This window comes from Dasypus novemcinctus, chromosome 3 (assembly GCF_030445035.2).
Source record: "Dasypus novemcinctus isolate mDasNov1 chromosome 3, mDasNov1.1.hap2, whole genome shotgun sequence".
Taxonomy (NCBI): Eukaryota; Metazoa; Chordata; class Mammalia; order Cingulata; family Dasypodidae; genus Dasypus; species Dasypus novemcinctus.
This window is the reverse complement of record NC_080675.1, coordinates 55,602,953-55,615,418: the sequence shown is the minus strand read 5'-3', so window position 1 is coordinate 55,615,418 and position 12,466 is coordinate 55,602,953. Positions and strand designations below refer to the sequence as shown.

At 42.0% G+C, this 12,466-nt stretch overlaps 1 non-coding gene across 1 annotated transcript; it reads left to right on the top strand.

The window, feature by feature from the left end:
* Positions 1-2,738: 2,738 nt before the first annotated feature.
* On the top strand, positions 2,739-2,870 carry LOC111758983 (small nucleolar RNA SNORA42/SNORA80 family). Its single transcript, XR_002793089.1, has one exon. It is a non-coding gene; the product is annotated as a small nucleolar RNA SNORA42/SNORA80 family (small nucleolar RNA).
* The last annotated feature ends 9,596 nt before the right edge of the window (positions 2,871-12,466 follow it).

Here is a 12,466-nt window from a genome sequence, read left to right as displayed (position 1 = left end):
AAAACTTTTCATTTAATCCAGGCTTTCAAGTTTATTACAATATAGTTGTTCGTGATATTTTTATTATTGCTCTGATGCAACATTATTTTAAGAGTCTACATAATATCCCATCATATGGATGTGCCTAATCCATGTACCAGTTCCTATCATTGGACATTGAGGTTGTTTCTGACTATCTTCTATTTTAAAAAATGGCGTGCAAAACATTTCTTGTAAGTCAGTCTTTGCACACATCGTATTAGTACTTCAAGTAGTTGTTGGCTATGAAATTTGGTGTAGCAGTTTGATATAGTTATGAATTCCAAAAATAGGTATTGGATTATGTTTGTACCTGGGCATGATTAAGTTATGATTAGGGCTTTGATTGGGCCACATCAGTAGGGTGTTGAGACCCTGCCCCTTGGTGGGTGGGGACTCACAGATAAAAGGCATGGCAAAGGACAGAGTTGGGATTTTGGTGTTGAAGTTTGATTCTGAAGTATTAAACTGGAGCCCCAGGAAGTAAGCACAGAGAGGAAAGAGAAGCAAAACCCAGGAAAAGAGGAATCCAGGAAGCCTGAACTCTGGCAGATGTTGGCAACCATCTTGCTCCAACACATGAAAATGGACTTTGGTGAGGGAAGTAACTTGTGCTTTATGGCCTGGTATCTGTAAGCTCTTACCCCCAATAAACAGCCTTTATAAACCAACAGATTTCTGGTATTTTGCATCAGCACCCCTTTGGCTGACTAATACATGTGGCTACTTTTTTCGTAAGGCAGGAGAGAGACCTAAGTTCTACTGCCAGCTCTGCCCTGGATGATCTTGGTGAGAGGAACATAACAAAAGAAACAAGCTTTTGGATGCAAGTCCTGTCTCTGACATTTATTAGATTGGGCTCTTGGGAAAATAAATCAAACTTTCTGGACCTTAGTTTTCTCTTCTGGGGAGTAGGGATAACAGTAGTACTCCTATATCAGTCATATCAGTCATGGCTCAGTATTTTAAGCAGAATGGGATTTAATGTAGGGAGTGAAGTATTTACCCAGTTGTGGGAAGCCCTGAAGGAGGCAACAGTAGGCTGGACCTCCTGGAATGATTCCTATCACAGATCAGACCCACTAGAGGAGTTTCTACCTCTGAAGTCATGATAGGGACTGTTGAGTTCCAGAACACACTACTGAAGCAGCTATCCCAGAGTCAGGAAGCCAGGATGGGGAAGTTGTATTGCCGCTGCTTCTTCTTCAAATGCCCAGGAAGCTGGAGAAGGACTACAATGCAGTTGCAGATAAACCATACTTCTCTATGCTCTTGTTCGCCAGAATGAAACTTCCAAAAGGGAAGGGAGGTGGCCTCTGCCTCACCTCCACCTTCCCAAACTCATGCAAATATTTATAAAGTCTAAACCTAACTTACATGCAAAACCCTAGCTTTGGAGGAATCCAGGAAACACAGTTTTCAACTTCCCAGCATAGGGGTTGAGAGAGCCACTTCACAGCGTCCACCCAAAACCCTTTTTAAGATTGTTGTAAAGATTAAGAGAAGTAATTCATGGGAGTACTTGGCAGAGGGTACAGTGCAATCAACATTGTCATTTGTCATTGCTTATTGAGTGCAGATCGTGTGCCAGGTGCCGTGCTTCTTTACCAGGAACGAAAATACTAACAACATTCTTTGGTGTCCTCAAATATTCCCTTTTAAAATAGTTGATAGGTCGATATTAAGAAAATAATTATAACACAACAAAAAAGTGCTATGAGAAAGCTGGGGATAGGGCAACTCTGTCTGGACTATGCGTTAATTCAGTTGTTCATTTCCTAAAAGATGGCTTGAGTGGCGGAACTCACCCTATGGGCCAGGCCTGGTGCCAGGAGCGGGGATGTGGAAAGTGCAGCTGGATGCTCTCCTGGCCCTGTGGTGTGTGTGTGTGTTTTGGGTGCTGGGAGAGGGCTTTGGGGCAAAGGACGGCATCACAGAAGGAGAACATTTGGGCGGAATTTTTAAGGACGAAGGAGATTTTAGGCAGAGAAGAGAAAGCAGGCAAGTATAGAATCATACAATGCAGAAATTATGAAGGATTTTCGGCATCATCTTAGGGCAGCGTTTCCTAAAGGCAGTTTCATAGAACGCTAGTCCCCAGAGGGCTTCCTTGAAGGGTTAGTTCTGAGGTTTAGAGTGAAATGTCACTAGCCCTGCTTAACTCAGTGTTTCTTAAAATATTGACTATGGATACCTTTTTTGACATAATGTCTGTTAGCATAGAACACGTTTTCGGAAACATAATCCCAAGAGGATCAACCATTTCATTTTCTGGGTGGCAAAATGAGGCCCAGAGAAACGAAGAGTCACACGGTCATGTTGTAAACGCTAGGAAGGCAGGGACCACGGTACTCTCCAGCAGTTTTATTTCCCAGCCATTAACCCAGTACATGACACATAGTTGATTTGCGACAATTATTTGGGATGAAAATTTGATGAATCAGTGAGTGAGTGAGCTGGAAGAGAACTCAGATATCTCAACTTTCAGATTTGTGTTTTTATAAATACAGACTCTTGAGCTGAGAAGGAAAACATTTCCAAAAAGACCTAGAGAAAAATTCTTGAGGGTTATACAGAGACTTTTCTCTTAGGTGGGGTTGCCAGATAAAATGCAAGACTCCCAGTTAAATTTGAATTTCATCTAAATGACAAATCCTTTTTTGGTAATTATGTCCTAAATATTCAACAGGTCATACTTACACTAAAACATTATTTATCATGCATGGGTTTGGATTTATGGCAGGCCGTCCCCCTGGACCTCTCGTAGTGTCCCATGCCAGAGCAAACTGTAGCCCCGAACCATTTGCCTGGCTTTGTCCATAGGCCTCGGCACTGAAGCGGGTTGCAAAGTGTAAAAAATAAAAATAAATAAATTAATAAAAAACACTGCATTATTTGTCGTTTACCTGAAATTCAAATTGAACATTTATCCTATGTTTTTTATTAGCTTCCTCTGGACACCCTACTCTTAGGGGAACAATATGGAAACCTTTCTACTTGCTAATGTTTCTTGTTAATTGCTTTGAAAAGCGATTCATAAACACACTTGTATTTTACTTTCCAATATAGCACAATGGTCAATCCTTTTAAGTGGGCCTAAGAAGATAAACCGATTATGTACAACTTGGTTTCTTTCAAATTCCTGCCGAGAGGGAAAGCTTTTGTGTAAACAGGGAAGTGACAAAACATGTATTTCATCAGCCTAGGCCCCATCATATGTGAATTCTTCCAGCCAGGGCTGTGCAGCAGGTTATAACTCACGCAAGGAGAAGCTCAGGGACAGGGAAAACGAGATGCATGCGAAGCAACAGGGAAGACTAGCTCCTAAGAAGTGAGGCTGTTTAGACTGGGGAGAGCATGGACCCTGGCTCTCACACCCCCCAAGCCAGCTCTGTGCTTCCAAAAGGTGATGCTGGTAGCCTCAAAATTTCTGGACCTTCCACCAGGTGATTCCTTCATTTTGTGCAGTGCAGACCTGGATATATGTAACACATTGTAATGCCCTAAGATGCTCTCTTGTTCCCCATCCATCTTTGTCCTGCCCTGCAAAGATGCACTGAGACCTCTCACAAACCATCCATTATGACTTTGCCAGGAGGATCCTGACCTTAAGGCAGTTAAACAATGAAAAAAGAGCAGTAAAAAAAAAAAAAATTCCTCCTCTTTCTGCCTGCAGTTAGTTGCTAGGCTGTTTACTTTGCTTTCCTTCTCAGTTTGGGTGTGAATTATACATGCTTCTGCAAACCCAAACGTAACACCCAGGACATCTTTAGATAGCTTTTTGCACTCTGCTCTTTTCTGTGGATTATTGCTTTTGATGCACTGGAGTGATTCTGCTTCCACAGAGAAGGGAGATGATTTGGGTCAAGTATTCATTAATTCCACTTTCAGTCATTCGTTCACTCATTTAATAAGCTTTAAAAAAAATACGAGTAGGAACTGTGTGCAGGGCACAGGCGAAAGAGAGAGAAATATAGCACAGTCCATGCCTTCAGGGAGCTGAGAGGTTAAACACATATTTTCAGCACAGTGTGATAAGTCAATAGAGCCAACATGAGTGAGGAGGTGCTGCAAAGGTGGGAGGCGCAGCCATCAACTCCGCCGCTGGGAGGCGGAGGGGGACGGAAGGGTTACACAGGGGAAAAGATTTATGAGCGGAATCCCGAGGCATAAATTGGCTTTTTTCTAAGCAGAGAGAAGGCAGAATGGGAATGGCACGTGCAATAGCAAGGACATATCATGTGATTTGTTTTCCAGTGAGAGACCTCCACGGTGAGGGGCTAAAGATGATTCATTTTGGATCCAGAAAGAAAATAGCACCACCTCTTACCCTAGATTTAATTTTTAATGTAAAAATGACCTTTATTAAAATTTCCATATGATTTACAGTTGTGCATCAAATTTATCAATAAATATATCTGTACGGGTGATTGTGTGCTCAAAAAATGCTTTACCAAAAGGAGAGTGCTTAGGATCAAACCAGTTTGGTTATTACTGCTGGAGCGGGAGAACCAAGGTTCCTAGGCACAGCCCCCATGCAAGGAGCTTTTCAATAATTGTTATTACTTTTTCTTAGTCCAGGGTGTCTCAAAAAAGTATGGTCCATGGATATAGAATGCCTAGAATGCTTGTTAAAAAAGCAAATTCCTGGGCCTACTGGGATTGTATTGCTAATCAATACAATCAGCATTTCTCAGGACTAGGACCCGGAGGCTGCGTTTTTGAGCACGCTCCCCAGGTGATTCTTCTGTTCACTGAGGTCTGAGGACCACTGCTGGAATCTAAAAGATGAAGAGACAGAAAAGCCAGTGACAGCATCTGATGGTAGGCCACCTTGTCCCTGAGTCTGAACTCTTCCTCCATGAGAGGAAGAGCCAGAAAATGTGGGATTCTCAGCTCCTCTCTTTGCATTCTAGACAGTGCTGTCCAACAGAATGTCCTGGGAAGCCACAAATGCAAATAACGCAGATTTTCAAGTTTTCTAGTCACCACCTTGAACGAAGTAAAAAGAAACAGAAAAGGAAATTAATTTAGATAATTATTTAATCCAATATATCTGAAACATCATCTTTTCAACATAGTCAACATAGAAGGTTATTAATAAGATATTTCCCATTTTGGGGGAGCTGTTTGAAATCCAGTGTGTATTGTTTTACGCTTACATCACATCTCAGTTTGGACTAGCCAGATTTCAAAAGCTCAGTAGCCACGTGTGGCTAGTGGCTGCCGCATTGGACAGTGCAGTTCTAAACCACTGCAACCCTCGATTCAGTGCCTAAGTGCTGAGGAGACAAAGTGTGTTGTGTAACATGCTGTACAAGTAGCGTCATTTCTAAGGAAGGCTTTATGATTATGATTAGGCCTGCAGTGTTTTTGTTAACATGACTCTCTTTTAACCAGCAGCTTAAGATGTCAAGTTTAAGCAGAGAACAGAAGTTGACGACTCATCCTAGCAGTTGAAGAAATTGTCATCTTTCACTGTGATGTTTATCCATTTACATAAGAAATTACAAGCTGCCAGAGCTGGCTGATGACTGAGCCATGCTGACTGGATGATAGTTTGCCCTTAAATTAAAACTGAGCCGCGTTTGATTTATCACCCTCAGCTGTCACTTTTCACCTCCACTGAGCCTTTCCTAAGACCACAATAAATGTCACTTCAAAGGTTGAGAACTGACTTTCAACTGTGAAGAAGGTATTAATCCCCAAACAGCCTCCTTCAGACAAAATCACATTTGCCATCAGTGTTGGGGGAAGGGAAGGATATGGAAAAACTTGACTGAATTTTACATACTGAAGAAAGCGTCAGGCTAATCATGAGGCTAACTTTACTTATCTCCCACAAAGCCAAGACTGGGTCGCTCATGTTATGGGTGCTGAGATATGTCTTGGGACCCACTGGATCCTAAGAGCTTCTAGTTGCTTTCAAGGCAACAAATGCTAGTTGGAGGAACTTGGGGTATTTGGCTGAAAAAGGAACTTATGGTGGGAGGACATGGGGACTCACTTTCACATAGTTGAAGGCTCTTGGAAAAGGAATTAGACTCATTCTCTAGTTTTCCCAAAAGGGCAGATTTAGGACAAATTTTTAGCCCAATATAAAGAAGACATTTTTTATGAGAATGTGGCCTCATTAATAAGGCACAGGCATTAGATTGTGTTCCCTAAGGGAATGTTTATTGTGTACCTACTTTGGGTCAAGTGCTGCCACTCATATTATTTCAATTAAATTTCATAACATTTCTGTAAGGTGGATATTAGTACCTCGTTTTTATAGATGATGAAATTGAGACTCAGCGAGGTACCTTCGGGAATAGACTGCTTGGGGGTGTAGGGTGCGAGCTCCTGGTCTCTTGGCTGCCTGACTACAAATTGCCAGCCATCTTGACAAGCTAATAACTACTACTCTTGAGTGTGCTAGTTGTGTGATTGAAATATTGCAAATTTTGGTCTAGATAGTAAAATAATCTGGCCAAAGTGACATCATGTAGACTGAACAGTGTTTTTCAAACTTCAAATTCTTTTAAACCAGAGAATTTCTTTTTCCTTCCCCCAAAAGGACACAGTATAAAGCAGAGTTGGTCTGTGGTGGAGCACAGCTGCCTGCTGGTTGTTTCCCCTGCAGGTGACCCCTGAGGGTCAGAATCCTCAGGACTTTGAGAAGCTCAGTTTAAAAACACTGAGCTAGAGTTTGTTTGGTCTTTAGCCATAAATACATGACGATATAGGTGGTTAGTTCCCTGACTTATTTTTTTTTAATTAATAGTAATAACAATAATAAGGATCATTTAGTGGGGACAACCCCTTGACAGATATTATTTTCGTTTAATCTTCACAACAGCGCTAAAAAGTAGGTATTATTTTTACCACTTTATACCACAAGGAAACTGAGAACTCAGTCACTTGCCCAAAGTTGTACAGAAAGGGCTGGAGGTCAAATTTGAGACTGGTCTGTCTCATTCCAAAGCCTATGGCCTCCAAGTCGAAAGATATCATACATGTGGGCAGAAATAGTTGTATCGTCTATTTTCCTGAGTTTTGTCCACCAAATTGATATGCATCTGGTAAAGGACAGAAAACAGATTGATTGGTGGTGGCTCCCTGGACCCTGGGATTGAATGAAATTCTGAGGCCAAACCTGCATCACCTGCATGATGCTGTGATCAATGGGGAACTGGAAACACCAAGAATTTGTCGTTCCTGGTCTGGTTCATTATTGTGTATTCCTGTTTACATTATTTTTAAAAAAACACATTTTTTTTTTTGGTGAAAAATTCACTTTAAGCCATTAAGGTACATTTCAAAGTAACTGTCCCTTCCTCCCACCTTTGAGGGACTTAACATTCTAGACAGCAATTTAAAAATTCCCCATTCTACCCTAATTTCATTCAGACTTTGGAATATAGAGATCCAAGCTTCATTCTCAGAAGACTGTACACTCAGGTTATATCCTTTGCATTTGTCCTTAATGACATAGATGCAAAGACTTGAGTCTTATTAGCTGATATCTATCAGTTCGTTTGAACCTTCAAGATGGCCCTGCATTCTGCATAGAAGTAGGTGGAGTATGAGGACTGTAGTCCCAAGCTTCTCAATTAAAGAGGGCACTGTGTTATAGTCATCTAGGGAGGAAGTCTCTAAAACCCATCTGCAGCGGGAAGCTGGCAATAGTACATGGACATTCCTACCAGAAGGGAAACAATCATAAAGGATTGTCCCCCTCCAGTGTGTGTTTGGTTCTAGGTGGTGGAATATGGGCTCATCTCAAACACGATCCTTCTTAGAGGCAATTTACTTTTCCCTGTATTGGAACACATTGCCCCTTGGCAAATCTTTCATGCTGCAATTCAAAAAGGGCAGGCTGATCTTGGGGAGTGCTACTTGGCTCTCCTGGTGAGTGGAAGCTTGTTATTGGTTTTGCCTTGGGCCACTGGGTTGAGGATTAATTAGAGAAGGTTGGATCATCACTTGGATTTGTGGAGACTGGTTGCTTTGGCCAAACATCTAAGAAATCACTTAAGAGGTGACAGTCTGAGCAATGATCACAGAAAGGCATGTAGAAATTCCTCAAAGTGAGAAGGGAAAGGTGAAGATTGAAGTAATTCTGAGTAAAAAACTTTGTGTGGTTCATAACTCCTTACACACATCATGTATTATATGATGATAGGGCAAATTCCCCCCCAAAAGAAGGGGGATTCTGTGGTGCCAGCAGCTTCAGCTTCCTGTCAAATTTTTCCTCAGAAAATTCTAGCTTTTCCTGTTTGACTGCATGTCTCTTTTCAGGGTATCTACAAGCTCAACACTTATTATCAACAGGCTAGATGAGGACTTCAGGTAAGGTGGCAGATGGAGCTACTCAAGAAAGCCCACTTTTCCTGTGTCAAATTTCTAGAAATACTAGGGAAAATATATTGAAAAAAGAGAATACATGGCTGAGTTTCTAGTTGCAAGTGCCAGAAGTAAAGAGGGAACACAGAGTTGAGAGGTAATGAATGCCATATAGCCCACAAGGATGCCAGAACCAGACAGACATTTTGGAAGTTGGGTTTTGATGCTGACATAAGGTAAGGAGCTGATGTCACAGGCCCAATGGTAGAGGTAAACTGGAACTGAGCTTCTTGCAAAAGCCAGAATTTAGGAAAGGATTGTCTCTACTGTAATCACAAGAGACCCAAGACCCATCTTTTTTTTAAAGATTTATTTATTTTATTTATTTCTCTCCCCTCCCTCCCCACCCCTCTTGTCTGTTCTCTGTGTCTATTTGCTGTGTCTTCTTTGTCTGCTTCTGTTGTGAGCAGCACGGGAATCTGTGTTTCTTTTTGTTGCATCATCTTGTTGTGTCAGCTCTCTGTGTATGCAGCACCATTCCTGGGAAGGCTGCACTTTCTTTCGCGCTGGGTGGCTCTCCTTATGGGGCACACTCCTTGCGCATGGGGCTCCCCTATGCGGGGGACACCCCTGCGTGACACGGCACTCCTTGCACACATCAGCACTGTGCATGGGCCAGCTCCACACGCATGTTCTTGATTCAAGAGCATGGCATGGAAGGGGGTGCCACTTACCCAAGGATATGGAAGGAAAATGTCAGGAAAGAGGAATTAGAACCTTGAGCCTGTATTCTATGCAAGTGCAAGGACAGAATGCACATAAAACAGAAGTGGGATCACCACAAAATCTCTCCAAAACAGTGCCTGCACACCCAGAGGACATGTAGAATCCTGGAGGAGTACTTCCTACAGAAGATGAGTTCACAGGCAAAAAATACAACCTACTGGGGAAATCTATGCATGAGAGTTAATCAGCAGCTGTCACAAACAAGGGGAGTATAGTATACTAGAGGAATCACGGATAATAGAATGGTGAAAATAGATAAAAAAATATGAATGTTTTAAAGGTTCAAAGAAATAAAGGGAAAATATAGTCCATAAAGCAAAAAACAAGTCATTATGAAAAAGAACAGGTAGATTTGAAAAATAACCAAACAGAAATTTTAAACATTGAGAAATAGAGTAAGTGAAATAAAATCAAAGGATTGGGTTAATTCATGGTCTAGAACAGGGATCAGCAAACTATGGCCAATGAGCCTGCTGTCTGCTTTTGTAAAAAAAGTTTTATTGGAACATAGCCATGCTTATTTATTTATGTATCATGAATGGTTGCTTTTGAGCTATAATAGGAGAATTGAACAGTTATGGTAGAGACAGTATGGCCTGTAAGTCTAAAATACTTGCTATCTGGCCCTCTAAAGAAAAGTTTGTCAATCATTGATCCAGACTGAATTTAAGAGTGAATTAGTGATTTGGAAGCAGAAGCAAAGAGATCACCCAGGACATAACACCAAGAGATAGACTAATGGGCGATAGGATGAAGAAGTAGAGATGTGAGGTGCTGAGGCACAGAATGAGAAGCAGAAAATGCTGAGATCACCAGTATCTGAATTCCTTTTCTACTGCCAGGGCACAATTCTAGACCACACATCTCAGCCCTTCGAGGTTTTGTGATTAAGTTCTGGCCAATGGGATTGGGCAGGAAGGATGATCAGCACTGTCTGGCTTGCTTGTAATGCCCCTTCTACCATCTCCTCACTGGCAGATAGAAGAAGCTTGGGTCCCTGAGTGACTGCAGCAGAGACTTCCTCTCTGCTGACCTGCACCAGACTGAGATAGGAACTGGGAATAAACTTTTACTATGCTAAACCACAGAGATAGGGAGGTTGTTTCATACAGCAGTTAGCTACCCTGTCTAATATACATTTGATAGAAGTTCTAGAAGGAAAGAATATAGACCAGTGCATCTCAAACTTTAATGTGCATATGATTCACCTGGGCAGCTTGCTGAAGTGCTGACTCTGATTCCGTGTATCTGGGGAGGATCCTAATATTTTGCATTTCTAACAAGCTCCCAAAGTGTGAAAATACTCTGTTGCATACACCATATTTTAAGTAGAAGGATATAGAGAATGGGCAAGAGGCAACAGTGAAGGAGAGAATGGCAGACAAGTTTCCAGAATCTTCAAAGTGGACTTCCAAACCCACTCCATTTCTTTTTTTGTGTTCTTCCCAAGTAAGTGAACACTGACCTTTAGTCCATTGTGGAGAATAGTGAGTACCTTCACAGATGGGGGTTCAGCTCATTTCATGTCTCTCGCAATTACTTTGGCATCTTGGTCACTCACATTCACACATACAGAAGTACTTATGGGAGTGCAGTACACAGTAATTCACTGGATCTTTTCCATAGTTTATAAGCATCTTTGCAAAGAGATCCGTACAAGAGCATCATGCCAGTTCACCTTTAGTGCCTACTCCATTTTTGAACTAGACTCAGTATTCTGGACTTCCCTGGACTTGGTGACCTTGGGCAGGAGAGTACCTATTAAGCGTGCCTCTATCCTAGTTTGGGGCTGACATGAAACCCTAGCTTAGACTAGAGAGAAATTAGAATGGGCTTGGAGCTACCCCAGCTTGGTTGTGATCCCCTGGACCTAAGTAGATGTGGGCTTCCCCAGGCAGCCATGCTGTGCTGTGCCCACCCAGGTACATCTCCAATATGGCATTCCCCTGTTCCAGTGCTGTGACAGCAACCAGGGATGAGGGCGGCATCTACCCCATGGCTGGGACCTGCCAAGTGCTCATCTTCCCTGAGAAAACTTTATGCCCCAGTAGACATAAAACGCAAGTGCCGTTTTGCTTTACATGCTGGATTGAAAAACAATTTATGTATCCTCTACAGTGGAACTTGAATTTAACAGACAAGAGCTATACATTAAAACAACCCAGAGACAATTGTGGAAACTGATGAATATATTCCAGTAAATGGGGGTTCATAAATGTTTTTTTCCCCCCATGAAAGGTTTTTGCTTAAATCAGTGCTTCCCTTTCTTACCATTAAAATTTGTGCCATGACAGAGTCTAAATTCTGTCTCTATGTGCATTTGAAAGATTTTTCCCTAGCCTGTACCATTTATATATCCATAGTCTATTTCACAAAGATTTATCTTACCATGCCCATAAAACAATATCTTCAGAACTTAATTCTAAGATGGATATTGCTTTTTCCTTTGTCCTACTAGCAGAAGGCATTGTGACTAGAAGTACTTCCCATCTCTTTTGGTAGCAGGTGGAACATAAATATCTGTATGTGATACAAACATATAATACATTAAATATTAATAGCTCATATTATCAGGAACTTACTATGGAATAGGTATTGTTCTAAGGTTACGGGTCTTCACTCATTTGTTCCTAACAAAATCTCCCATAATGCAGATATTGTTATAACACTTACTTTACAGAAAAGGAACCTGAGGGACGTGGATGTGGCTCAACCTACAGAGTGTCTGTCAACCATATGGAGGGTCCAGGGTTTGATCCCCAGGGCCTCCTGACCCATGTGGTAAGCTGGCCCATGCGCAGTGTTGCCACACGCAAGGAGTGCTGTGCCACGCAGGGGTGCCCCCACGTAGGGGTGCCCCTCACGCAAGGAGTATGCCCTGCAAGGAGAGCCACCGTGTGTGAAAAAAGGTGCAGCCTGCCCAGGAGTGGCGCCACACACACAGAGAGCTGACGTAGCAAGATGATGCAACAAAAGAGAGACACAGTTTCCCAGTGCTGCATGATAATGCAAGTAGATGCAGAAGAACACACAGCAAATGGACAGAGAGCAGACAACGAGGGGAAGGGGTGAAATAAATAAATTTATTTATTTATAAAAAAAAAAAGGAACCTAAGAACAGAATGGTGAAATAACTTGCTCAAGCTCATACAAATAAAGCCAGGATTCCAACTAGGCAGTCTAACTTGAGAGATCATACTCAAGAATAATGGCTATACTGACTCTTGGTATAACATGGCATCATTTATCTCTTACCTTATCAGAAAACAAACACACTGGTGAGCCTGATGGAGCCCAGATTTGTGCTGTCCAGTATGGTAGCCAGGTGTGGCTA